Here is a 7,500-nt window from a genome sequence, read left to right on the forward strand (position 1 = left end):
AAAATATCTAAAATCTAATGTTAGCATTTGGTGTAATAATTAAGAATACAGATATAAATCACTTCTTCTCACTCAGCATAATGATCTGTAAAAAATAAAGCATCCACAGCCAGATTTTTCAGTTTTCATATCATCTTTACGCAGTGTCAGAGCCATGGCACAAGAAAACCTGATGCTCTGTCATACATTACAGCAGCAGCAGGGGGTGATATGAGTTCACTGATGTCTCATGTAGTGGTTTAACCCAATTTCCAGTAAGGGGGGGGGGGGCATGAAAGAGAGACAGAGAGAAAGAGACAAAGAGACAGAGAGGAATATGATCATGTGCTGATAAACATCTGACCGCATGCACATTCCTAACAGGAACAAGCAGAAAAGGATTGCTGGGACACACACACACACCTCACACAACCCTATCAGCTCAAACACATTTTGGTGGTTTTCACACCGGTCACATCTCCTGTGGTCCGAATGCTGTGGTGTGATTGTTCCTGGAGCTCCTGCAGCACTGGTCTGGTTCCAGACACACTTCATTCTATCAAACCCTGTGTTACTCTTACATCATTACAAACGCACATGGAGAACACCCTCTGATAAACTAACGCAGTCCAAATAGGGCTACCGAACAGGGCTTGAAAAACCAGTAGGAGCTAAATTTGGTGTGTTTACGGCTTGGCTTTCAGCTGGACCCCTGAAAGTGAAGTCTTTACAGTCAGACTGAATCCTAACTCTAGTTAAACTCATTCATTTAAACTTTAGAAACAATTCAACTTGACCAGACTCACCTTCATCTCAATATCACAGTTAGTTTAAGTGTATTGTATCTACCTGAAGACCTGAGAACATCCACAGCCATCCACATGTGGTACCATCAACAGTAATATCATGGTGATCCCACCAGATTTTGATAAATCTTACCTAATGCACTTTAAATTCTTCATCTATTATATTCACACTTTAAATAAAATGACAGAACAGCAATTAAATAAGGATCTGTCTGTCCCACATTTCTAACATTTCCTGTGTTTGTCTTCACGTTTCTCTTAATTATTGCTCCACAGATGTTATGAGGATACTTTGATAAATTACAGGAACATCACCAGCATACATCAAGCCGCAATTAACACTCCTAAATATAAACCCGTTAATGTTGTCTTAACAAAACCTTTGAGTGGGATGAAGACCAGGACTGTGTCAGAAATATAACATTCACAATATATTACGCCATTTTTTATCATGTTTCTCAGCGTATACAATGCAGCTACAGAAGTGAATTTTACAGAGTAATTTTAATTATTAATTACATTTAATTATTCATTAATTTTCACAACGTAAATAAATCACCTGCTTTACTTTAGTTTGTAATTATAATAAAACCTATCCTACATCCTACATCCTCATGTTCATGAAGGATTTGTACGTCATTTCTCTAGAGCACTCCTGGCATGGCTTTTCTTCTTTCAACTTATCCTAACATAAGGAGTGATTAAACTGCCCGTCGTTTGTCCTCACACACACACACACACACACATACACAGAATGGCTGACCTCAGATCTCAGTAACTCAGTAACTTGAGCACTCCCCAGGGTCTCATCCACCAACACTGAGATCTGAGATGAAGATAAAAAGGTGTGTGTGTGTGTGTGTGTGTGTGTGTGCATGGATGTGTGAGGCTGGAGAGGATGATTTGCTTTGATTTGAATTTCAGCATAAATAATGCTCAATAAAATCTGCTCAATAATGCTCAATAAAACTAAAAGGTAAAAATAAAAAAAGGGAAACTAATCAGCGATAGGATGGTGTGATGAAGCACAATTACTGTTGATTGTTTTCCTATAAAAGCATGTCCCAAACTCTTTTATTTCTCTTACACCATAGTGAATGACATTGATTGCATTTTTAAATGAACTGACTAAGACATTAACCGTTTATAGTCACATTTATTGTTGCAGAATGTGCACAAAACCAGTTATCACTGATTCATCAGCTATAAACAGCTACAAAGTGTAAACTAATCTGTCGTCTTTCATCTCTAACACGTTTTTTAACCGTTTACGTGGAGCGTACGCCATACAAAACTCTTCTAATGAGCTGTTCCTATTAAATGAAATGATCATGTTTTAGAACAAGTGCATTAATATAATCCTGAGATTTGGTGTTGCTCTCCTGCTGCTGCTGTTATTATAGAAAACTAATCAACACTTTCTGACCAATCACAATCCAGAACTTTATCTGACAACACAGCTCACCAGCGCTTCCCATTAAATGCACACTGTTTCTGTCTCCTGTGTCACATCTGGACGGCTGGACAGCAAATTATTCTTCAATAAACCAGGATGTTTTTGCAGCAAAAAGGTGTTCTATGTATTTAAATAAATAAAAATAAATAAATAAAAACAAACTGTAGCAGACTGTTTCTGTTGAGATCTGCTTCTCGAGATAACAGAACAGTCTCCTGTGTCACATCTGGACGGCCGGACAGCAAATTATTCTTCAATAAACCAGGATGTTTTTGTGGCACAAATGTGTTCTATGTATGTATGTATGTATGTATGTATGTATTTATCTATTTATTTATTTATTTATTTATTTATTTATTTATTAAATAAATAAATAAATAAATAAATAAATAAATAAATAAATAAATAAATAAATAAATAAATAAATAAATTCATTCATTCATTCATTCATTCATTTTATGAGACAAAGTAACTATTTCTTTTTAGAAACTCCCCTTTAGAAGTGTGCAATATCATATGATGGTGTGAGTAAGAAACGTCTGAATGCACAGAAAAAATGGCTGAAGTGAAGAGATCGAGCAGAAGTGTGCAGAAATGTTGAAAGACAACATCTGCTAATAAACTGTCAGTCCCGGGGGAGCTGAAATGATCAGAGTGTCGGTTTGTCAATAAAGAGGTGGGAATCGGGGCAGGAACAGATTCAGGGGCGAAGAGAGAAACAATGATGCCGACAAGCTGCATGGAAAAGCTTCCAGCTCGATACGTCCTCCGTTTTCTCACTACGTCTGTTAAGAGGTAATAACCAGTGAATAAACAACATGTACTTAATAACATGCTGGCATTCAATACTTTTCGTTTTCTCTTCATATACCAACCACTTCACTAGAATCACATCTTCCTTCGCTCAACTACATCACCATGTGGAAAAATATATATATATTTAAATATACATCAGCTCTGATGCTGACCATACAGAATGTCCAGTAGCTGAAGATAAACAGTTAAGCGTGACTCTAACAACGCTATTGCACCATTTACACGCTGATGAAATGTATCCCTACCTGATTCTGAGATCTTCTCCTGTCCAGCCGTGTCAGGGTTTTCTCCTAGCTTTTCGTTACACTTCCGGATATCAGGCTTCAAAAGTGATACTAAGCTGTACCTGTCCTCAGAGGAGATGCTGAACAGGATTATGGGATCAGCTTCTCCAAAAATGAACATGCTACAACTCTGCCTAAAATAAGGGCTTCTAAAAAAGATCTGAGGAGCACAGACAGTGTCACACTCACCCTGAATGTAGCTCAAGGAGATGGAGTTGTGTTAGTCTACATAAATTCTCTATTTAAATATCAGCATATCCACATACAAATCTAATCAGTTTTCAAGCTTAACATAATTCAAGGGTATTAAAGAAATGATTAAATAACTAAGTAAAATGAATTCATACTAAAATGTGTGTGTTTGTGTAATATGCATGTTATCTAAATTGTATTTAAAAACATACTATTAATTAACATCAGTAATTTTCATATATTTATTAATTCAATGCTTAAATTAAATTTTAAAAATTGAATAAAAATTAAAAACAATTTTGAAAAAAAAAATTAAAAATAAACATAAATGTATAAAAAATATATAAATGTGTATCATACAATCAGGTTAAAAATGTCTTTTCATCCTTTTATATTAAATTCTTTTAGATTTAATTAATTAAATGAAATTAATTAGGATTCTTTTCAGAACTTTATTTGAGCAAAAGTATTTAATATAAAATATTTAAATAAAAAAATATTTTAAAAGTATGTTTTATTTTATATATATATATATATAGTAGTATATATAGTAGTTTTTTTTATATATATATAACATTTACCTGATTTATAAGTAAATAGAAAACGTCACATTTAACCTCACCCTGTTATGTTTATTATGACACCAATAAGGGACAATAATCCAGGATAAAAATCTGTTTGTGTATTCAGCGGAGGGGATGTGTCATCATGGACACTTCTGATGACCATCACTAGCCCTGTGTCCCATCAGGCCACTGAGGGGGACAGCATTTCTGTTCCCTTGAGTAAAAGTGCATTTCATGACAACAGCTACTTATTTGAATGAGAAAAAAAATCCATCCTGTAATAATCAGCTAAGAGTAAATTCTGATAAATCCCGATTAACCGATGCGCATGATTTATATAAATATACCAGCGTGGCAGCGGCTCATATCGAGCGCAGGAGGGAGTGTGAATGAGAGGTAAAGAAAATGGGTCAGTTTTATTTCAGCCGGTTTTATTTCATCACCTCTGTGATATAAATACAGTTTTTAAAAATAGGATTTTTCACCCGTTCCCTAGGATATGCGCTCCTTCTCTCTCCTTTGTCTTTTATTAAAGTGAGAGAGAGAAATAAAAAGAAGCAGCACGTCCTTTAATCCTGTCCTCCAAACACAGTCTGCTCTGAATCACAGGTGATGATTCATGAATATACAAATCTTTATTTCAGTGTCTTCGTGACTGGCCTACATGTAGTGAGTAAATAAGGCACAGTTATAGTACAGGCTCATTTACTTTAAAACATTACCTTTAAAACATTTCAGAAGCAGGGCTTGAACTTCAACACACTGGATTTATCTGATAACTGGGTTAAGAAGGTCTGCATTAATGCGTTTGTTCTGATGTGTTACTGTTTCTATAATAACAGCACATTGACAGGGGCTTGTACGGTGGATGCTCTGTATAAATTAAGAGTAATGTTCTTCTTCTTCATTCGGCTGCTCCCTGTTCGGGGTCGCCACAGCAGATTGTTTTAGTCCGCATGTTTCGATTTGGCACAGGTTTTATGCCAGATGTCCTTTCTGACACAACCCTCCCATTTAATCCAGCACTGGGAGTTAACTCTACAGTGGCTGGGTTAGCACCCTGCCTGGGAATCGAACCCAATTAAAATTAAAAAAAATTTTTTTTTAAAGCAGACATTTTGAGTAACATTTATGGAAGTCACTGTGCTTTTTTAAAAGAGTAGGAATATCTTCAGGGCAGAGGAGTGTACACTGTTTCTCCGTTTATCAGTTACATGATATGGAGGTTTTTATGATTATTATCTTCTGAGAGAGAATAAAGGGAGACTGGTGAGGGAATGACTGTTTATAGCTGCTATAATGTAAGTGAGAGTCTCCACAATTTTTAATTTACCCATAAGCTGTTAAAAATGTGTGATGTATCACTCATTAATAAATTAAACATTATAATTGATATAATTGAACCTGAACCCAGTGCTGATATTTTACCACACCTCAATTTTCACTATATATTTACACCAATCAGCCATAACACTGTGAGCAGTGAGAGGTGAAGTGAATAAGACTGAGTATCTCCTCATCATGGCCCCTGTTAGTGTGTGGGATATATTAGGCAGCAAGTCAACATTTTGTCCTCAAAGTTGATGTTAGAAGCAGGAAAAATGGACAAGTGTAAGGATTTGAGAGAATTTGACCAAAAGGACCAAATTGTGATGCTAGACCACTGGATCAGTGGAGCATCTCCAAAACTGCAGCTCTTGTGGGGTGTTCCCGGTCTGCAGTGGTCAGTATCTATCAAAAGTATCCTTTAAGTCCTGTAAGTATCCTTTAAAGGATTTGCTGCTAACATCTTGGTGCCAGATCCCACAGCACACCTTCAGGGATCTAGTGGAGTCCATGCCTCGACGGGTCAGGGCTGTTTTGGCAGCAAAAGGGGCACCAACACAATATTAAGCAGGTGGACATAATGTTATGCCTGATCGGTGTATATCAGGGTTTATTATTATCATTATTATTATTATTATTATTATGTTGTTGTTGTCGTGTGTAGAAAGGAGAAAATAGCTTCCTCATACCGCTCTCACTGAGCCTGGTTTTTCGACAGAAACCTCAGCACGATCTCAATAAGGCCAAAACAAAGATAAACCTACCACTAAAATTACAGACTGATCATTTCTTTGTCAGTGGGCAAACGAACAAAATCAGCAGGGGACCAAATCATTTTTTCCCTCACTGTATTTATAATCAAGGCTTAAATTAAATTAAAAAACCCAGCAAAGATCAGTCTAGTAATAAACACAAGCTATATTCACTGACGTGGTGCAGTTTTCTTACTCTAAGTGGGGTTTATTTAATATTTGTAGAGGAAGTCTCTAGTGCTGTGCATCAGTCTGTCATGGTTTTCCAACATCTTCAGGACAGAGGAGTTTTGGAGTTTCTTGTTAAAATGACTTATTTCAACAAGAAATAAAGCGTTTTAAATTCAACAGAGAGAAAAAGAGAGGGAGCGACGTTCGGACGGCCTCGTGGACGTTCAACAACAATAAATGGATAAAAATAAAATGTATGAAGTGTCTTTTGCAATTATTGGTAAATCGCTGTGGTTTAGGAAGGCTCTGGGACGTGCTGTTAGAGGAAAATAATCACCTCATAAAAATGACACTTCTGAAGTTTGATGAATGAAAACAATCTGGGTGAAAACATGAAGAAGGGGTGATGAGAAAGCGTAGAAATCTACAGAAGCGTTAATCAGCATGACAGAAACTTTCTTTTATTTAGGTTTAGATAAATCAAGTTTTACTCTTGCACTTTTGCAGCAAAGAAAATCTATAGAAGGTGTGTGTGTGTGTGTGAGAGAGAGAGAGAGAGAGAGAGAGAGAGAGATGAGTGTCTTGTCCCAGCCCGTTAATTCAAATAAACACTCAGTGAGTACTCGGGATTTTATTCTGCACTATTTGCACGTGATCAAATATCATCTTAAACCCATTAGGTGCTAAGTGAACACTTTTTAAAAGGCTCCAGCGCCGCTCTCTACAGCCTGTAATGCGTTTCTCATTCCATTACCGCCGATTACACCGGGAGCGCGTGTCGTTTATAACGCTTTAAACTCGGACAGGGAAAAAACTGCATTGTTTTATCCGGTGGGAATCAAGAATCTGCAGTGCGCGTGCCTTCCGCCGCGCGCGAGGGGGTTTTAAACTCGCTCTGCACGAGCGTCACTGAGAAATTTAAATATCTCTATTCCTCACCTCAGAAAATGACTGAATGAACACAGAGGCGACGTGTACAGTGATTATAACCACTTTCTGACCAAACTAATCAAATATTACGTTAAATAAATGTCATGTGATCATTATTAAAAAATACTCACGTTACCTCTGAGGAGAAAGGGGTCTCGAGACGTCTTTTGAAGCTAAGCTAACACTTCCAGCGTCGCTGTCCACTCCTGTCAGATACACGAT

The 7,500-nt window shown here is 36.8% G+C and overlaps 1 protein-coding gene across 1 annotated transcript in view; it reads right to left on the minus strand.

Moving 5' to 3' along the window:
• Positions 1–7,500, minus strand: part of adarb1a (adenosine deaminase RNA specific B1a) — a 34,236-nt gene that overhangs the window by 26,213 nt on the left and 523 nt on the right. Inside the window, exon 1 of the mRNA XM_058381446.1 lies at positions 7,415–7,500. This exon is cut by the window's right edge and continues 523 nt beyond it. The gene's annotated coding sequence lies outside the window, so the exon portion shown is untranslated. The remainder of the gene's footprint in view (positions 1–7,414) is intronic.

The sequence above is a fragment of the Hemibagrus wyckioides genome, linkage group LG27 (genome assembly GCF_019097595.1).
Source record: "Hemibagrus wyckioides isolate EC202008001 linkage group LG27, SWU_Hwy_1.0, whole genome shotgun sequence".
Lineage (NCBI taxonomy): Eukaryota > Metazoa > Chordata > Actinopteri > Siluriformes > Bagridae > Hemibagrus > Hemibagrus wyckioides.